The following is a 22,602-nucleotide window of genomic DNA, read 5'->3' as shown; positions in this document are numbered from 1 at the left end:
GTTATTTTTTTTTATGGCCTAGAGATATAAACCCAAAACATTACTTTAAAAGAATATATGTACCCCTATATTCATTACAGCATTATTTACAACTAGAGGTCCGATGCACAAAATTCGTGCAAGAGTAGGCCTTCCTTCTCCAGGCTGCCGGCACCGGCTTCCCTCTGGCACCCGGGACTCGGGCTTCCTTCCAGCACCAGACACCTGGGCTTGCCTCCAGCCGCCAGCAGGTACCTGGGACCCCGTCTTCCCTCGCAGCCCGGGCTTTGTCCAGAAGGTCATCTGGAAGAATGTTCAGTCTAATTTCCATATTATGCTATTATTATTATAGATAGTCAAGATATGGAAGCAACCCAAGTGCCCATCAGTAGACAAGTAGATTAAAGTTAAAAAAAGCTGTGGTACATGTATGCAATGTGATCTTCCTTTATAGCTGCAAATGATCCACTGTTATTTAAAAAACTATTGGAATATTGAATTATAATTATTATGTGCTATATAGTAAGATAATTTTAGTGAGTGCTCCTTTCTGTTGAAAATTTCCTCTATAGTTTTTCACATTTTTAACACTATTTTTATTTGCTTTATCTTTACCTTTTCCTTTCTTGATTCCCATATATAAATGAGAGCAAATGTTCCTGGAAGTGAGTATGAGGTGGAATAGAATGGGCAGGAGGAGCTTCCCTGATTCACAATTCAAGCTCAAATGGTTTGGGTACTGGTATCGGAGCTGATCAATTGAGAACAGATATTTCAGACAACCATTAAAGATCTAGAGACAAAAACACACACAAATATTCAGAAATGAGTTTCTGTTGCCAATGAGCCCTAGGTCCAAACACCTTCCCTTATCTTGTGGCGCTTCTATGTAGGCATTCTTCCTTTGCCTCTCGAAACCTAAATTGGCCCTGCAGAGCTTTTTCTTCCAGACCTGTATCTCCTCTGCTTTCCAAAGTAATCCACTTACTTTTAGAAAGTGGATGTTTACTGACACTTTAAAAATATATTCTCCTCTGCTCTTGTCTAAGCAATATTGAAGTCTTCTGTCTTTAGTTCTCGTGCCCAAACTGTCTTTCAATGCTGTTCAAAGCAGTTAGCCCTATTGGAGGGCGGGTACTTATTTGGCTGTTGGTGTTGGGTGGGCCTCAGTAGTGTCAGCGCTCCCCAGTCTTCTCTGCCGTGGCCTCGTGGCCACTCTGGCCCTTCTTGCCTGGTCTGCTGGTCTTCGTTATTTTTGTCAGCAGATGCACATAATAATGTGAAGTGTGTGGGTTTTTCTTTGTTTCCTATTTTAAATGCAAATGGGGTTTGTGATTTTTGTTCTTTTCATTATCTTGCTGCTCTATTTCTAGAAGAAGCAGAATGATTCAGAATTAATCTGCCACCATGTTCTTCCAAAATTATAATTAATATAATTATTTTTGTCATAGGGAAAATATGAAAGACGTTCTCACTTAAGCCAGGTAAGTAAAGAATGGACTTTTCATGTGGAAATATGAGCCTCTCTAAAATGGATCCCTGACCAAATATATTTCCCACTAGTGAGTTTTCAAGATGTGCTCTTGAAAAGAGCTAATTGAGAGAGGGCAGCTCAATAAACTTGTTAGATAAGCAAATCTATGCAGGCAGTCTGTCACTCCCTAAGAAATGAAACTTGGTAGAAGAAAAAGAATCAGATTTACATGTTACAAAAATGCTGTTCTTTATTTTAATCGGCAGAATTGGATTAGACTCCAGCATCAGCATGCATTTCCCATTGTTTTCTTTTTATATTAACTACGGGAGACTCATTAGAATTTCATGGATGTAATTGTTTCTGGGTTACATCCTCAATTAATGACTATAATTGAAAGAGATCGGATAGGACTGGGATGACGTGACTGTAATTTAAGTGTAAGCTGTCTGGGCCTCTATTTACAACACATTTGTTATTTTTTCTTTTACTGCGGAGGAGTATTTACGAGAGGCAGAAATAAATGCATTTCAAACAGCAATGTCTCAATCAAAACAATGTGCATATTGTGTGCTGGGTGTTGTTTTTCTGGGTTGTTTTGTGACTCTGCAGCCCTCAGCAGGCTAGGCATGCATAAAAGAGCTTGTGCTCAGATGTTCTGGGAGGACTTAGGGAAGGAGAACATGCTTCAACAAAGGGGAGGTGGAACAGAAAGCTGTCTCTGTCCATTTTTATGTTCTGTGTTATAACAACTGTTCAAAATCCAGCATCCCAGCCTACACTTGTCATGGAGTCCCTAATTGGTTTTAGATTATGTCATGGGGAGAGAAAAGAGGACCCTCCCAACCCCCTAATTATGGCTTCTCTCTGCTTTCCTCTCCTTATATTTCCCCCCAAAAGTAGACATTAACCTTATTAGCTTTTCGGGCAGTGTATCACTGATTATCTCCACACAGCCTTTGAGAGCAGCTGTGAGGGGCAGCTGAACAATTATCTGGGGCTTACCAGATTTGCTCCAGACCCTGGGAACATAGGAGTCTGCAGACTGGAGCTCTTGGCTTCAGGGATGTCTGCTATTTCTTCACCTGAGGTTAGATGTGGACTGTGTAGCTAGTGTGTCTTTTAAAATATGTGTCTTTTAAAATATTAATGACCTTTCTCTTGTGGGTCTGTCAATCTGGAGGGAATGGCAAAGACAGCCACAGGGTTGAAGGTGTAATTATGTGCTTCTTCTTATAGCTGACTAGAGGCCTGTTGCACAAAAATTCATGCACTCGGGGCATGGGGGAGGGTCCCTCAGCCCAGATTGTGAGAGGTCACAGGCCAGGCTGAGGGATCCCACCAGTGCACAATAGGGGCCAGGGAGGGATGCGGGAGGTTGGCCAGCCGGGGAGGGACCGAGGGAGGGCTCCAGGGTGTGTCCGGCCTTTCTCTCTCAATCCCGATCAGCCAGAGCCCAGCAGCAAGCTAACCTACCAGTTGGAGCATTTGCCCCCTGGTGGTCAGTGCACATCATAACGACTGGTCTACTGGTGACTGCTCCCTGGTGGTCAGTGCACGTCATAGCGAGCGGTTGAGCAGCCTTAGTATATCATTAGCATGTTATGCTTTGATTGGTTGAATGGCTGACCGGACGACCAGACACTTAGCATATTGGGCTTTTATTATATAGGCTACTGTGAGCTGAGGAGTATTTCCTAACATATCAGCTCTGCTTCAGAAACACAAGGGTGTTAGAATGCAGATTATCCAAGCTCACCACAGACCTACAGAAATCAAAGTTTCTGGATATGGTCCAAGGAAACTGCATTTCCCAAGATCCCTGGTGTTCTGACAGACAGAGTTTGAGAACAACTGGGGAGGAGGCAGTGGAAAGTATTAGTAGAGGAATGAAATAGTAGTGACAAGCCAGAGAAGGTGGCTGGGAGACAGCGGGCTGAGATCAGATTCAATAGACAGCACCCACAGGTAAGGGGGCTGTGAAACAGAGGAGTTAAGTCTCTTTCTATAAGCTATGCATCCATTAAGTGGCAGAGCCATGGTTTATACTTCTAAGACCAAGGCTCCTTTCTTTGTTCCAAGCTTAAGTCAAAAGAGGAAAGTGCTAGGATTTGGATCACAGATTGCAGGTAAAAGGCAACACTGCTTGGAATCCAGAATTTGAATTTGTTTTATGTTGAGATAAGGACAACTTTGAGGAAAATGGTGTGTGGAGGCAAAATATGTTCCATTTTTTAAAAAGCTCATGTTTTGAAATCATCTTTTATTTGCTTCCTTCATGAATAATTCTTGTACACAGTTGCATGTTAACTGTAATTATACACTAAACTATTTTTGTTAAATTGACACGTCTTTTAAGTTTATAATGGTTATAATTTATTATATCATAAAACTATTATCTTTATATGTTAAGGCATTCTGGCACACATTAGCAAATACTCAACTAATATTTTTAAAGAAATCTATCTGTATGCTACTTAAAATTGTCCTGCCAATGGCACTACACATACTGAACTTTGGATATGTGCTGTAAACAACTTTATCTTCTGCTCCAGGTTGCCTCTTTCAACTGCAACCCTGAACACCATTGTCTAGGACCTGTCTGCATAATCTAAAACCATCCCATTTACTGGATTGGATTGTTCAGCAGACTTACCCTCTCTCTTTAGTACCCCACTTGTCCCTCTCTCCATTTTGCTGCTGAGCTTCTCCTTACTTCTGGCTGAATTTTACTCAGGGAATTTGGAGCTCTTTGCCTTTAGTGGTTCTAACAAGCTCCCTTCCCTTGTCACCTACTGAATGTGAGCACCTTATGAATAGCCTTCAATAATAATTCCTCTTATTGATATGGTGTTGGTAAAATGTTTATAAATAAATTAATCAATGATTTCAGACCACTGAGTAATATACACTGAGTGGCCAGATTATTATGATCTCTGAATGCATAATAATCTGGCCACTCCTACTGTCAAGAAACATAATTAATTTTGTTTAGTTCCAAATGTCTCAAACTTACTTGACTATAAACCTTTTACATGAAATGTCTGTTACCTACTACAAGAAATCATTCTAGACATTTAAGCTACCTTAGTTTTTCTCTTGACAGTTGTAAAATAGATGCAGTCAATCTCTGTTGCTTACCTTTTATATTAGGGTTCTCTAGAAAACCGAGAGAGAGAGAGAGAGAGAGAGAGAGAGAGAGAGAGAGAGAGAGAGAGAGAGATTTTAAAGACTTGGCTCAGACTATTATGGAGGCTTATAGTCTAAAAGATATAGGCTGGAGAACCACAGAGTAGCCAATGTTTCAACTCAAGTACAAAGGCCATCTTTACAGAATTCCCTCTTGTTCTGGGGAGGTCAGTGTTTTCTTCTATTCAGGCCTTCAGCTGATTGAATGAGGTCCACCCACATAAGGGAGGGCAATCTGCTTTATTCAAAGTGCACTGGTTTAAATGTTAATCTCATTCAAAACATCATCACAGAAATATTCAGAATAACATTTGACTACACATCTGAACACCATGACCCAGATGAGTTGACACATAAAATTAACCATCACAGTTTTATTATAAGACACGACAGAAGAAAAAAAACGAAGTACCCCATTTTTAGAACTAGTTCTGTATTTCATCACAAGTGAATTTGGAGATATGTACTCTTAGTGCTGCCAGTAAATCAGTGACCATAAAATCAACAATGCCCTCCCAATAATGGTCATATTATTACATCCCTTCCTGAAATAAATGTTAAAAGTGCAGTAATCAGACTGGAAGTGAAGTGAGCAAAAATAGACCAAGGAGAGAAACGCAGACTAGGTCAGTATAAAAAGAATAGAAAGGAAAAGACTGATAGGAATTTACTGATGAGATTTCTTAGTAAAAGGGATAGAGACAGCTAGTAGTAACTTAAGCTTTGTTGATGCAGGATGGAATAATTGTTGTTGTTTTATTGTTGTTTGTTTGTTTGTTTAGAGAAGTTTTAATTAATCAGCACTTCATGCAAATCATAGTGTAGGTAAATCTTACTAGCATGCTGAAAGCTTACAGTTATTCAAATGACACGAAGTTATCAAATATATGAAAACTAAAACAACTGAAAGCCAATCTTTCCTAGTCTGTCCCCCAGCATTCTAGAGTTTTAACCACATTTGTGATAGAAATGCACTTCAACCTTAAAATTAAGCAGAGAACATAGTGTATTAATTTAGTCACACATTCACCATTTAATTGTTTTAAAGGTGATCTAGGCAAATCTACAGCATTGAAGCATGCGCATTTTTAGTGTGCAGTCCAATTCTATTCATGTCTTACATGATGGATTCAGAAGTTCAGATCATTCTAGTTAATAGAAAATGTATTAAAATCAGTGTAATAGTGGTATTTTGGATAATTAAAAATTGTTTAATCTAAGTACCACCTTTCTATTATGAAAAGCTAAAGTGCTCGGAAAGTGAATATATTGGAAATAAAATATCTCCTAAACTGGATTTCTGTATTTCCTGAGTTTGAATCCATCTGTCAATCTGCAAAGAAACATTCCCTTTTCTCTCTTCCAGCCTTTCCCGGCCTCAGCATACACCTGCGACATCAATAGTTTAAGACAGTGGCTGCCAGCCAACCAGCATCCTGGGGCATCTTTGGAGAGAGTGGCCCTGGAGAATATTGGCTCTTCACTGAATTGGAGGAGAAATTCACAGCAGAGGGGGCCATCTGCTACTTCCCATTGAGCTAAGTCCCAATTATAATGTGACCACAGGGACCACCATCTATATGTTCCAACAATGTCTTATTGAAAGGTGTCAGAAAAATGGCCTAATGGTAAATTCTGTCACTGAAGCAATATTAGGGAAAGATAATCTGATGGCCTGGAAAATCTATTGTCACTAGTAAGCTGTATGATCTAGAGCAAGTTATCAATCTTTCTGTGCTTATATTTTTCCATCTATAAAATGGATAAAATTATCATTTATTGAGGTTGCATTTTGTGCTACATACTTTTCATAGTTTACCTCTCCTGATCTTTACAATAACATTATGAAGTAGGTATAATTACATATCCACTCATTTCTCAGAGAAGAGAAAACTGGTGTTTAGAGAGTTCACATATTGCCTAGATCTCATAAGCATGGATGCACAATTTGGAAGCAATCCCTTCATAATGCTTGACCTTCATTATAGCACTGGGCTCCAAATTTCTAATTAGCAGCTACTTAACAGCATTGTTCCTGGACTAAGTTTATATAATGCAGGCAAAACATGTAGCACAAATACCTGAAAATACATGCTAGCTTTAGCTCCTGGGTAAATCAGAAGCAACAACGAAGTCTTCTTAGGTAACCTTTTTATTAATCCCCTTCCAATATTCCCCTTACCTTCCTTCAGTGCTGATGAATTCAGTTGGTGCCACCTAATGTGTATCTGTCCATGCAGTCAAAACCTTTTAGTTGTTTCCATTTATTCCATGAATGAATATGTAGTCTCTACAGTTTCAATTGTTTTATGTGGGGAGAGTCAATGAGCAACAAACAGATTCTTGGGTAGAAGCTCAGAGTAGATTCATAGCTCTTCTACTGGACTTTGAGGGAAATATCTCAGAAGTTCAGTTTTCTCATTTCAGAAAGAGGAAGAATGAAGAAGACTTGGAGACAGTGATTTGAATATAAGAAGTGTATTTGGGAGTACTCTTGGGTTTAACACCTGTGAGGAAAGACAAAGAAATAGAATTGAGCAGAGGAAAAAACTGGTGTTAATCCATCTCAGGAAAAATCTCAGCTGATCCTGTGGGGAACTATAAAGTGGGATCATCCTTCAGAGTTGCTTCAAGTCAGGAAGCAGGAACTGAGTCTCTGTAACCCTACAACAGCCAATATTGGATATAGGCGGCCCCTGGAAGAGGACATGGCTTTAGGTGAGTTGGCTTTTCAAGAACAAGTTTCAGAATGAACTGACATCCAGGAGCACTTGCAGCCACTGGAAAATTATGTTCCTCGGTCCTTAAAGGGGCCTTGGACAGCACATTACAATATTCACTACAGATAGTGATAGACCTACTTTATCAAATCTGTTTATGAATCTCATCTACCTCCTCCTGATGAATGATTGTGTAGAATCAGGAAAGTCATTACCCAATGAATATCTGTCTACATTTAGATAGAAATAACTTGTTATACTATGTTGAACCTTGTATTAAGTTGATATCTGGCTCAAAATTCCTCAATCTTCACAAAGAGGAGATTCAGAGGAAACTGCGTAAAGAGCTCAACCTGGCATTGGAACAAAGTGAGACATGCAATACTTGGAAATTATAAGTGTTTTCTGGAGGAACAAATTGTTGAGTGAAATACAAAATGTATGTAAGTAATGGCCACAGCACCAGTCTTTACTCACAGTCACAGTTCTCAGCCTCTAAGAATCATGACTAATATTTATTGTATATTCACTACATACTGGACACTGTTCAAAGCACATTGCTTTAAGTTAACTATTTTAATATCACAAGAACTCTAAAGAATGGACTTTATAATCACATTATAAAACACGATTCATAAATGAGAAAACAGGCCCAGAGAGGTTAACATGTTTACCTAAAATCACATGACCAGTAAATAAAAAATAAATAAACTGGAACAGTCTCTTGCATCTCATAATGGAAATGATAGTAAAATAAATTGGCACCTCACATTTTTATCCTTACTCATCTTCCTAACCTTTTCTTTTCCTTTTTGCCATATGTATTAGTTTCCTAGGGCAGCCCTAACAAAGTATCACAAACTGGGTGGCTTGAACAACAGAAATTTATTCTCTCACTATTCTGGAGTACAGAAATCTAAACTCAAGATGTTAGTAAGGTTGGTTCTTCTGGAGAGTTCTGAGGGAGAGTCTTTTCCATGCCTTTGGCTTAACTTCTGGTGTTGCCAGCAATCTTTGGCTTGTAAACACATTATTCAAATCTCCCCTTTTGTTGTCATACAATGTTTTCCCTCTGCGTATTTTCTATGGCTTTTCTTACAAGGACACTAGTCAGGATTAAGGGCAATCTTAATAGAGAATGACCTCATTTTAACTTGATTATGTCTGCAAAGACCTTATTTCCAAATAAGGTTACCTTCAGAAGTAAAAGCATTAGGAATTCAACATATCCTGATGAAGAATGCATTTCAACCCATATCACCACATAATTTTCAAGAAGATTAATTCTCAGGGTAAATTATAATTCTATTAATGCATATTTCTTATATACCTAAATGTGTCTGGCATTGTGCTAGCCACTGGAGGTAGAGTGGTTAGCAAGACAAACATTTTATCAGTCCGTCAAAATATTTATTAAGAAGGGGGGTGTAGATCTGCACCCCATTCAAAGCAGGTGCCATTTTTCTGTTAAATAAACACATGATGTTAGCTTTGAAGTTAAATAAAGAACTAGATTTCTTAAATTTTCAAATAAAAATAATCATAATAAAGAAAAAAGCAAGATGGGAAGAGTCACCTTCCATGTTGTGCATATAAACTGGCTTCTTCAATTTTTTCCTTTCCCCTCAGCGTTCCTTCTCAGATACAGAAACCACACCCATCCACTACTTTCCAGGCACAGGTCCAAGAACTAAGAATCCAGTAATGAGCAGAATAAAGTTCTCAAGGAATTTATCTTTAAGTATAATGAAATAGACAATAAACACTTAACAAATATGATCATTTCTAACACCAAAAATATGCTATAAAAATAAAGTAGGGGAATGTGAGAAAGAGTGACTGGGACAGGGTGAACAACTTCATCTAAATAGTCAGGCCAGCTATCCCTGGAGGATGACATGTGAGTTGAGACTGGAGTGACTAGGAGGCAGTCATGCAAAGATCCTGGAGCAGAGAATCTAAGCAGAAGGGCACACACCCTGATTGATAATATGTGTAGAATGTTTAGGAAAGAGAATAAAAGTCATTTTCTCTAAAAGGTATGAACTAAGAGAAAAATAAAAAGAAACATGTTAGAGAAGTAAGTGGGTAAGGGAAAAGTTACTTAAGTGGTTTATTAAAGACAATGATTTAAATATGAGTCTCAGAAACATTTTTTTCTAGCTCCATTCTGTACAGGGATAAAACAAAATCAGGGAAATCATTTAGGCAGCTCCTATATAAATTCAAACAATAGGTGATGAGAACTTGGAGCAGGGTTGCAGTGGTGAAGGTGGTGAAAATAAGTTGGAACAGATATCTTTTAAACACAGAGATGATGGAACTTTCTTATGAATGAAAAAAGAATTCATGTATGACACCACTTCATCAAAGAGCTTACAGTATACTGGGATGGGTAACAGAAAAGGCAGTTATAATTCATTATAATAAGTGCTACAATAAAAATAAGTCCAGATGGATTTACCAGAGCTACTTGGGAAAACTTAAAGGGAGGCTAGAGTTTTCTCGATTGATGGGCATGTATCTTTCATAGCTGATATTTTGTCCTATTCTCATTTCAGAGGCTGGCATGCATATGAGATACAGGTTACACATGATTTTCTGCACAGAGAGAACCCACATCTAACCTCATATGTTTGATAAAGACTCTCCTGAAATACGATGAAAATGCATCATAGTTTTGGAAAATCATTTGATGCGTGGAGTATGGGTTAGAATCAGAACATAAAATTGACCCTGTTTGTCTCTCTCTGATTCTAGAGCAACAGGACTTGAGGCAGTGGGGTGCTGGTCTTGAAAGAAACCTCAGGTGAAAACATAATAGGCAGACACATAGTTCACATAGGGCCAGTGTCTCGAGATAGTGTGCTAAAGAACCTTGGGTTTCTCCTGTGCCAACAGAGGTTCTCTCAAAATGTGTGAAATGCTCTTTTGGAGAGGACAAAAACTCAGAATGGAACTTACATGACTTCATAAGCCCCTAAATCACATTTCCCTAAAAAAGATTCATCTGTATCAGTAGATAACAAATTATCAATGGCATAGTTTTTGTAATTATAATTGCTCTGTATTAATCATTATTAAAGGAGAAACACTATTGCTTAATCAGGCACAAAACTTCCTATAATACTTAAGTACATTGTAACTTTATATATATACTGCCTCATTCTTAGTTCATTTTGTCTTTCCAATATGAAAAATTTAGTTTTACTTTGGCCCAGGATATTAACTTTTTTTGCCTCCTTCTTAACTTCTGACCACTCATTCATTGGTTGTTTCTCTTGAGGATCTTTCCTTTTACCACACCTTTCCTTGCATTGGCCATCCCATTGATGTGCTGCTGGAGCTGTATTTATTTCACTGCATCTGTAAGCTAGTCAAACATACATTTTATAAGTCTTTGATTTAGGGGGTAATTTATGTTATATATCTATATATGAAATCTTTCAAACAAATCATGATCTCTTGGAACTCTGCCTGAAATACAAGTTACACATGGTTTTCTGCACAAAGAGAACCCACATCTCATATGTTTTGATATGGGATTTAGGATAGTGTTGTAATTTTATTATTCATCTGCCTAGTCACAGATTAGGAAACAAGATGCAAATTAATGTTTTCATAATCAAGGATACTTACTTTTCCATAAAATAAAACTTCTAAATAAAATATTTAGTATAAATATTGATCAGTTAACTGTAAAGGGAAGGTCTCGGAAAAAAAGATAAAATGGAGCAAGATTTAAGCAATTACAATTGGGTAATCACAGATTAGTGCATTTACTCTACTCTCTACCATATACATACATATGTATATGGCATATGCATACATACAGGGTATGGCAAAAGTAGTTTTGCACTTGTTCATATGGAAAATAATACAATAATTAAAAAATAATAATACAGGAATTAGCTGGGTTTCATGTACTCACAACTATAAACTTACTTTTGCCCCACCGTGTGTGTGTGTGTGTGTGTGTGTGTGTGTGTGTGTGTATTATATATATACTAGAGGCCCGGTGCACAAAATTAGTGCACTGGTGGGGGGGTGTCCCTCAGTCCAGCCTGCACCCTCTCCAATCTGGGACATTTCTCTCACAATCTGGGACTGCTGGCTCCCAATCACTTGCCGGCCTGCCAGCCTGATCACCCCCTAACCACTCCCCTGCCAGCCTGATTGATACCTAACTGCTCCCCTGCCAGCCTGATTGCCCCCAACTGCTCTCCCTTGCCAGCCTGGTCAGCCCCAACTGCCCTCCCCTGCTGGCCTGGTTGCTCAACTGCCCTTGTCTGTGGCCTGGTCACCCTCAACTGCCCTCCCCTACCAGCCTGGTCACCCCCAACTGCCCTCCCCTGCCGGCCATCTTGTGGTGGCCATCATTGACCACATGGGGACTGCCATCTTGTGTGAGGGCATGATGGTCAATTTGAATATTGCCTCTTTATTATCTAGGATGATTATATATGTACTAGATGCCTGGTGCATGAAAATTCATGCACTGGTGGGGGGGTCTCTCAGCCTGGCCTGCCCCCTCTCACAATCCGGGAGCCCTCAGGGGCAGGAGGCGACCCAGTGATCAGGGGAAGGTGACATTCTCATCACACCTCTGCTGCTGCCACTGCCTGCAGCACAAGCCTCGGCTGGCTCTGCTTACCTGAGCCTCGGGGCGGTCCTGGGTGACTGGGCAGCCGACATCCAAGGCTTGCCTGTGCCTCAGGCCTGCCCTGGGAAGCTGGGGGGCTGAGGGCAGGTCCAGCTGCACCTCGCACCTGACACCCCCCCTGGGGGTGTGAAAAGACTGGGGGACTCCGGCGGGCTTGAGGGGACTGGGTGCCGCCATCTTGTGGCTATTGGTGCCGCCATCTTTTGTGATGGCGTGATGGTCAATTTGCATATTCCCTCTATATTAGATATGATGTGTAGGCATATAAAATCAAATTTCTAATATTATTTCAGAATTAATTTTCATATCATGCTTTCTACTCTTAAAGTTCATAAATCTTTCAGTATTGTGCTCAGAATCTAGTGTTATTGGAAAGCTTATCTACTTTGAGTTGACTTTTATATAAGTACGCAAACCTTGATTAAGTAAAAAGTAGTTAGCATTTTTATGATTTCAGTTCTCCCATTAACTCTTTGAATAACTACCTATGACCACCATTTTTTCATTTGATAAGGGAAACAAAAACAAGTCTCTTTGTGTCATTTTCTCTTAAGGTGTATTGAGAAAAGGAAATTAATGTGTGTCCATTCTCCTTTCTTAGGACTGATTAAAAAAAAAAAAACTTTATGGGTTCCAGATATTTGCCCACTTTGTTAATTTCTAATTTCACTTTCTACATCTGAAAAGTGGTCCACAATTTTTCTATAGCCACTTAAACCAGTGCTTAAACCGCTGCCACTTAATTTTAAAGATACTACACTCTGCTGTCATGAAAGTTTTAACACATCTTAAGAAAATCACACAGCAATTATTTTAAGAGAAATCATAGAATACCTTGCCCAAAAACAGTTTTCCCAATGGAGATAATTATTCCATTTAGTACAGTTCAGGATAAAAATTAATACCATCAGTTTAGAACATAAATAGTAATATAGTATAGGTTGTTCTAAGTTTCAGTGAATATAAGAAGAAAAAAAAGCAAAATCAAGTAAAGAGAAATTATAAGTATTATATATTTTATGTGATCTGAAAGCCTACTCTGAGACCTTATAATTTTTAAAAGTGAAAGAAATTCCACAAAAATAACATGTATAGGGATTTAAAAAAAAAAATGAATACTCAAGATTTACTTAAGTGAAACAACTACTGACTTACAGAATCTTGTAGGTGACTGTAGCCAGTCAGAAAAAGCAGATTTTCCTAGAATATCAGATTCCCACACAATACACAGTTGAATTTAAATGCAGGCATCAGCCCTCATGCCCTACGGCTCTCCTAAAAAGCAAAGGATATGAGCTGGAAGGATGACAACATGGTAGCATGATGTTAGAGAAAAGACCCAATAGTCTAAATTCAGGATGGATTCCAAAGAATTAACAAGTAGCCTTATTCAAATTCATAAGAGCTTTAAATAGGAGAAACTTACATACACAGGCAAAGCCACCGCTTCCAGTCAGGAAGAACCCACATTCCTCCCAGGACAGGGTATTTTTTATTCTTATTTTTTAATATATTTTTTATTTTTATTGATTTTAGAGAGGAAGGGAGAGGAAGAGAGAGATAGAAACATCAATGAGTGAGAATCATGGATCATGGATCAGCTGCCTCCTGCACAGCCCCTACTGGGAAGAGAGCCTGGAACCTGGGCATGTGCCCTGACCAGGAGTCCAACGGAGACCTCCTGGTTTATGGGTTGACAATTAACCACATAGCAACACTGCCCGAGCTAGTGTCTCTTTTTATATGGCGTTAATAATAAAACCATATGGTGGGTAATCACGTAGACCACCGAAAGAATAATGCATTCCTCAGTCAACAAATAACACCAGGCAGTTATCACACACTATACATTCATTCACCTCCTTCCTGGGGGCATGACATTTATCTTCAGGCAGCATTCTTTTTTTTGGATAGCCAAGCCTGAGTTCACAAAGAGTTAAACAGTCACAGAGAATTAAACAGAGAGCCCAACATTTCCCAGACACCTTTGCTGCTGGAGACATATTGCATCTATAAGTGAGTTCCCCTACACATGGCAGGTCATCTAAAGAAATCATAACTAACTAAGCAATCACCATTAAAAATAAATTATTCTTGTCTTGTCACCATGCACTTTCATGTTAAATTATCTCCTAGATATTCTATCATTTCTAATCTTATTCTGCAGGTGCTGGTGCATGATGCTTTTTTGATAGTAAATGAGAGAAAATCAGGAGAAAATGACATTGTACATTGTCATCCGATAAATCTTTTGAGAAGAACAGCATTTGAGAAATGTTTATTTCCACATTGCTGTGCCCTCTTGTACACTGCTATGTATTAACTGCCAAGCAATACTGTGATATTGTGATTTATAAGGCAAATATATATTTGGTCACTCAGATAACCAAAATACATTTCTCATATATATTTGGTCTTACTCCAAGGTTCCTGGCTCATGGTTCACAAATCCCCTAAAATTCCCTAAATGTTCAGAGTAATAAAGGTGTATTTTGTTATGTTAATGAGATGGTTTTTGGATCCCACCTAGGGATAAGGGCTGGCTGCCAGGAGAACCAACCATATGATTAGAGGGTTGGAACTTTCAGTCTCCCCCTCACCCCTCTACCCAGGGAGAAGAGAGGGGTTGGAGGTTGAATCAATTCCCAGTGGCCAAAGATTTAATCAATCATGCCTATATAATCAAATCTCCATAAAAACCCGAAAGGACTGGGTTCAGTGAGATTCCAGATTGGTGAACGTGTGGAGATGCAGGTGGGGTGGTGCACCTGGAGAGTGCATAGATGCTCAGTGCCCTTTGCCTATACCTTGCCTTATGAATCTCTTCCATCTGGTTGTTCCTGAGTTATATCCTTTTATAAACCCGTATATAGTGCATGAGTAGGTTTCCTGATTCCTGTAAATTGCTCTATCAAGTTAACCTAACCTGATGTTAGGGATTTGGGAACCTCAATCAGAAGTACAGGTAATGATCTGGATTTGGGATTGGCAACCTGAGTTGGAGGGGTTGTTGGGACCTTCAGTTTGTACCCAGTTGGTCAGAAGCACAGTTAACAGCCTGGGCTTGTGACTGGCATCTGAAGTGAAGGGCGGTCTTGGGAACTTAGCCCTTTGCCTGTGGAATCTGATGCTGTCTCCAGGTAGATATATCATCACTGAGCTGAATTTTTGGACTCTCGGGTGGTATCTGAGAATTGCTTGTTGGTGTAGGGATGCCTCCATACACAAGTTCAAATTGGGCCAAGGAACCCATTTAAAATACATAAAATAAAATATTAATATTATAAATATGCTTCATATTCATGGCTGCTAGTAAGGATTAATATCATTTTTTAATATATTGGTTTTAAAAATAGGTCTCTATATAACAGTATTAGTGTATAATGGCATCATTTAAATATTTGAGAAAAATGTAGCAAATTTATATTCATTAAAATAATTTTTCTGAAAAAATACTTTTAAGTAATTAAATGCTCCTGAGTCCTGGGTGATAGTATCTTTTAAATAATAATTAGATAAAAATTTAATCCTTGTAATTGCATCATGGAAAAATTTGTTATAGGTTGCATATAGAATCAATTCCCTTTGTTGTAAATTTTATCTTTCCTTTGAAATTACTGTGTGCTGAACCATTCTCAATAATTTTAAGGGACATAATTAAAGTTGTGTTGTCATCTGATGTTCAAGGGCACTACATATTGCTGCTTGGTTTACTTGATGGTTTTTGAAATTTGCATTTATTTCAATGCTTAGGTAGCTTACTTTATTTATATGACTAGGTAACAGTGTACATCTTCTCATATGTTGTAGAACACTGATAGAAAGAATGAGAAGTAAAGCTCATCATAATGATACTCTCAAATGAAGAATTGTTAGTAAAATTGGGGAAAAGTTATGTGTTGTGCCACTCATATGAATTTAAAAAATACCATTACTCTTTAACATTGTAAAAGATAATTTTTCATAGCTATTTTTTCTTACATTTATCTGTACCATACATTAGTATATGTGTTCATTTATTTTGCAAATCAAGAAAATAGAAGCAATTTTGTTGGAATAAAGAGGAAAATGAGTGGAGGGGAATAACATAGCTTTTTTTTCCTTCAAAGTTTTTTCTTTTATTATTGTTTTGATCACTTAGTGTTAGAGAAGCTATTCTGAGGGGAAACTTTGGAAATTTGTGTAGCACATTTTGTGTTGGTTCTTAAATTCCAAAAAATAGTCCAAAAAAACCCAAACAAAACCTGGAAAAGGCAATTCTCACTACCTATGCTGAAAACAACAATGTTGTGGCTTTGATAACATTGAGAGGCAGCCCTCTTGGTGCAAATGTAATCAGGGGTAGCAGCAAGGAACAGGCTGTTCAAGTGACTTGTTGGGCATTGTTCTTCCAAAGGGAGATCCAGAGCAGAGGCAGAACATGATGGGTGCCACATGTGTATTGTGGTTGATAGTTTGGGTTACAACACACTTGTAGTATTCCTTGTGAGATGTCATAAAGAACCTGGGGGTTCTGCATGCATAAATGAGAACAATTGTAGGAGTATTGGTTTATTGTTTCATTGTAGTTTTATTTGTAGCCAACAGATGATATGGTCTGAATTTGGGAGTTGTACATTTTAGCCTTTCTTAGTGTTAATATGAAGGCCCTGGACATATTAGTCAGAATAAAGCCTAGATGCCAAAATACTGTGTTAGGATACTTGGTGTTAGTTGTCTCAGTGACACGCCATGAAAAGATTTGTTTCTTACTCAGGTGAAGTCTAATGTAAGTTCGGTGTCTTCCATTTTGGTGCCTACATGCCAAAACATAGCCAAAAATTAAAAATAAATTAAAAAATGGAAAAGGCAATTCTCGCTACCTATGCTGAAAACCAACAATGTTGTGACTATACACAAATTTCCAAAATTATGCAATGTGGAGGCCATGACTTTCCTGTTTATTGCAGCAGAAGGCGGGGATAGAGGAGGAACACCACTTCTTTATCAAATCTGTATTCGTCAGGGTTCTCCAGAGAAACAGAATCAACAAAACCAATAAGATATAGATAGATCAATGCATAGACAGATTATCTACCTATTATCTATCTATCATTTATCTATGATCTATTTATCTGTCTAAAGAGATTTATTATAAGGAATTGACTCATGTGATTATGGACATGAAAAAGTCCCCAAATCTGCAAACTGAATCAGCAAGCCAGAGCCCAGGAGAGCCAATGGTTTAATCCCATTCCAAAGGTAGGAAAAAATAGATATCCCATTTTGAAGGTAATCAGGCAGAACAAATTCTTCCTTACTCAGGGGAGGGTCACCCTTTTTGTTCCATTTAAGCCTTCAACTGATTGGATACCCCCCCCCCCCCATCAAGGATAGCAATCTGCTTTAATCTGTCTACTTACCAATTTAAATGTTAATCTCATCTAAAACACCCTTCCAGAAATACCTAGAATAATGTTTGACCAAATATCTGGGCACCTTGTGGCCCAATCCAGTTGACCCATCACAAGTTTACCCCTTGTCATTTGGGCACCCAAACATATCTCCTTAACCCATACTTAATCATCAAATAAAGACAATACCAAGGTCATCATTCTACCTAACATGATACAACTATCCTGCATAGAAATGCACTAACTACTTTCTCAGAGGAGGAGTTCAAGTCCTTGAGGGATGCTTACTTGTCTTCTTGGTATCTGTAACTTATAGTTATGATATAAAGTTTACAATCCTATATAATAAAAGCCTAATAGAGTAAGTGTCCAGTCTAGACGTTCAACCAATCAAAGCTTAATATGCCAATGATATGCTAAGGCTGCTCAACCGCTCGCTATGACATGCACTGACCCCCAGGGGGCAGACAGTCAACTGGTCGACCAGTCGCTATGATGTGCACTGACCACCATGAGGCAGATGCTCCGACTGGTAGGTTAGCTTGCTGCTGGGGTTCGGCCAATCAGGACTGAGCGAGATGGGCCAGACACACCCTGGAGCCTTCCTGTGGCCCCTCCCTGGCTGGCCAAACTCCCGGATTCCTCCCTGGCCCTGATTGTGCACCAGTGGGGTCCCTCAGGCTGGCTTGTGCCCTCTCGCAATCTGGGACCCCTTGGGGGATGTCGGAGAGCCAGTTTCAGCCCCATCTCGCAGGCCAGGCCACAGGACTCCACTGGTGCACAAATTCATGCACTGGGCCTCTAGTACTTAATAATATTTTATAAAATCAATCAATGCCATATGTTACATAATGAGGAACTAAGGGAGGGAAGAAAATAAAAATATTTTCTTAAAATTATACAGACACATAGCAAACATTTAAAACAAAATAAGGAGAAAATACTCATGACAATCACAGTCCTTGTTTTTGTAACTGGTTGTGTAGTTGTAGTTAGTATTTATAACTGCCTTGTTCCACTACTCATTCTGCATTTCCTTTGGCTTCAACAAGCACCTCAACTGGTCATATTTCTTTATCAAATGGTGATTCAAATCCTCCTTTCTGAAGGAGAGGCAGGGGATGCTAGAAAATAGGGAGGCACACTTAGAATAGTTGGTTGATCCAATATGGTAGCTGAATTTTGATAAGTGAAAAATAGATATGAAAATCAATTGTACCAAATCTAGAAAACCAAGCAGACACTGTACTTTTGGGCCATCTGAAGCAATTTTTATTTGGAGATGAATCCTATGTTATTTGCCTAAATACAAATAAAACAAAACAACAATAAATATTTTTTATGCCTTAGTTCTAGTTGACTCTTCTACTGATTTTTGTTCCCACACTGATGACCTGTACACATTGGCTATTTTCTTAGGGATTCTCAAGTACTTTCACAATGTAGTCTATGTTAGCCATGAAGTGATCCAGGCTACTGACTAAACAAGCCAAATGTCCACAGTAGACCCAGCAATCGTGTAGTCACTAGAGGCCTGGTACATGTACACTAGTGGGGTGCCTTGACCTGGCCTGTGCCCTCTCGCAATCTCGGACCCCTTGGGAGATGTCAAACTGCTGTTTTCTGCCTGGTCCCCACAGGCCAGGCAGAGGAACCCCACCAGTGCAAGAATCTATGCACCAGGCCAGTTTCAGCCCAATCCCTGCAGGCCAGGCCAAGGGACCCCACTGGTGCACAAATCCATGCACTGGGCCTCTAGTATGTATATAAGATCTTTGGTTAATCTCTTTTTTCCCTCCCCCCTTTGCCCTTCCCTCTGAGATTTATAGTCTGTTCAATGTTTCCATGCCTGTGCATTGAGCATCTGCCCCCTGGTGGTCAGTGTGCATCATAGTTACCGGTCAAATTGTCAAACGGTCAGATGGTCACTTAGGCTTTTATATATATATACTAGAGGTGCGGTGCATGCAATTCGTGCACCCTCTCCAATCCACCCCTTGGACATCCCTCTCATAATCCGGGACCACGGGCTCCCAACCACTCACCTGCCTGCTGGCCTGATTGCCCCTAACTGCCCTCCCCTGCCACCTGATCGCCCCTAACCACCTCTGCCTCAGCCCCCACCACCATGGCTTTGTCCAGAAGGATGTCTGGAAGACATCTGGTCTAATTAGCATATTACTCTTTCATTAGTATAGATTTTTAAGGTATAGTCAAGCCTCTTTACCAATTATTTCTCTTCTAGTAAAAGTAGCATTTGGAATTAAATAAACAAAAAGAAACATTCTATATGGACTTATTCTATTGTTTACTGACAGAGTATGGTAATGCTATGTCTTCTTTCCATCTAAAATATCTATCATACAGAAATAATTGTAGGAAGCAGGTGCATTTCTATCCTTAAAGACTCTTCCTTCCATGAGTCTTGTGCTCTATCAAGACTAGGCCAACACTGGGTATACTTAAAGATTTTTTGCTTATCTTCCTCTATAATAATAATAACAATAGAAATAATATAATGATGATAATATTTATGAAAAAGTCACAGCTGAGAGGAAATGAGTGGAAACCACAGAAGAAAGAAAGAAAGAAAGAAAGGAGAATCATCAGGAAGCATGCTGACAAACAAACTGCTACTAAAATAACAAAAATTAAGGAGAAGATTTTACTATTAATTACTCATGTGGTTCCCTAGGTCTTTCTTTACTTTTCTATTCCCAGTATTTTGACTATAACAGTGAACTACCAGATCATCTCTCTTTACATTATATTAAAAAATTAATAGCTTTAGTCAACTTATGAAAAATTTAATTTTATTTGTCATCATGTGACTAAAATAGCAGACATTCTCTGATTTAACATTTTTCTGCTAAGCTTTCTTGTAATCAAGGCTTGACCTAATTAACATGCATAATAAGGTTCTCTCCATCACAACTTGTTCTATTAAGTAAGCTGTCTGGTTCTTATTCATTTTATATGTTTAGATAAGCAAATCCAGGGTTATATATTTATTATAAAGATTTATTTGGCATATAGGAGGATGTTCAGGGTATGTGTGTGTGTGTGTGTGTGTGTGTGTGTGTGTGCACTAGTATGTCAGTGTGTATGGAATCTGAAGCAAAACAAGATTTAAAATTGAGATTAGGCACAATAAACTATCCAATTACGTTTTTTGTTTTGTTTTGTTTTAGTTTTTCTGCTCAGCTTGTTTTTTCTTGACTTGTAGACCTACCTTCAGGCTTTGTTCTGGAAGAATGTGGTTGATATCACTATTTTGTGACAATACAAATTTCAGTCAACATGCTTGGGTATGAACATTTCTTATACTGTATTTATCTGCTTTGATGTTTTTTACTCCTTCCTTAGAAAGGATTTCTTGTGTTACTTTCTTCTCCATGATCAAAGAAATATCACAAAGCACAGGGACTTTATATCTTAGTGTACAGAAAATCCAAAGGTATAAAGTTTAGAAAAAATTAAAAGAAACATCTGAGTAATGCTACTTTGTATAGCCTGGTGCTTCTTGCAGATTTATGTTATCATATAGGGATGATGTAAGTGAGACCAGGTTCAGAAATCACAATACATTTCCTTGGTATAAAATGCAGTTTATAAAGAACATTCACATGTATTTATCAGCTCATGTTATAGTTACAATAACTCTAAATAAAGAAAAGTTGTGCAGATGTTGTTATCCAAATTTTATCAATCATAAAATCAGGATCCAAAGAGTTTAAATACTTAGTATTTTAGCAGATTATCTATGATTATACATCACCTAATCTAGTATATTTTAAATAATGCTAGTCCAAGGTTATATGGGTGGTAATGGGTAGTTCTTGAATAAGAACTGAGATTCAAAAATTGGAGAAATAAGATACATAGATGAGACCCAAAGGCCTAGAGTAAGATCATATATGGCCAATGAAGCCAGTGGACAAAGTGATCTAGTAATAAAACAAGAATGGTTCAGATAAACAGAAGAATCCTGGGTAATCATGGAAAAATGTTAGAAGGCTATGAATTGAGAGTGTGTTAAGTAATGGATCATGTTGATATAAAGGAACAGAGTCAGAATAGACAATATTGTTTTTCTATATAATTTCTGGGCTATGAAAGGAAAAACTTGGTCATCAGATTTACTTGTCAAATCAATGTCTGACCTAGAACTGACTCCCAAAACTCTAAAACATAAAACTTAGGAAAAGAGTAATAATGGTAATTCAGGGAAGGAATTCGTATTCACTACTGGATCATATACATAATTTAATGCCAAGATTCCAATAGGCATTGGCAGAGTGCTGGATCACTGGTCACTCAAGTGTGGCCTTGAGGAGTTGACTTATTGGGAAAAGTCTTAGCTAAATAGAGAACGTTGGGCTAGGGAAGGCATAAATATAATACTTTGAGGTGTAAAGTCCTTTTTTATTTTTCAAAAAATATGACATCAGGTTACCCATTTTGTAAAAGATATGTATGTGGACTTAATTCGGTTGAAGCTTGGTGGGGGGCCCAGACTCCTGCCTTCTCCCACTCCCTGCCACAGTGGCCCCTGAGGCACATTTCAGAATCAGAATCGTGCATGCTCTACAGAGCATTGTTTAAAAACAACTAGCTTACATGATTTCTAATCATACTTCCACTGTTAAAAATACTAGGGACTGTGGTTGTAGATTTCAGGCTTTTACATTTGCTAATGAGAGTAAAGGGGGTATGTCACTCCTCAAGTGTATGAAGTTTTTTGATGGTTTCTAATAGATCACTTGTAAGGGAAGAAGATTGCAATCCCCATCTGGCTTTTACTGGGCTTCTCTTAAGTTTGGGGATATGAAAATGAAATGAGGGTGAGACAGGCAAAAAATATATGTCAATGCTATAATTCCCTCTTCTCTGGGTCAGAAGATTCTTTGTCTTCTAGGAGACCCAATCCTGTCCTCCAGACAGCCCGAGGAATTGGACATCAGCAGCAAAGCAGCACCAGCAGTCACAGCGAGTATGTATGTGGAGAAGCTGAGTAGCTATTTCCCAACTGTGGTATCTTAGTTGTATCATTTGATATAGCAGTTAGCTTGTCATTTAGCATGCCACGTGAAGAGTCAGGAGACCTATATCATTTCATATAGCAGTTAGCTTGTCATTTAGCATGCCACATGAAGAGTCAGGAGACCTAGACAAACTTGGGCA

Source organism: Cnephaeus nilssonii (assembly GCF_951640355.1).
Source record: "Cnephaeus nilssonii genome assembly, chromosome: 6".
Classification (NCBI taxonomy): Eukaryota; Metazoa; Chordata; class Mammalia; order Chiroptera; family Vespertilionidae; genus Cnephaeus; species Cnephaeus nilssonii.
The sequence above is the reverse complement of the archived record's forward strand: the minus strand, read 5'-3'. Positions refer to the sequence as shown.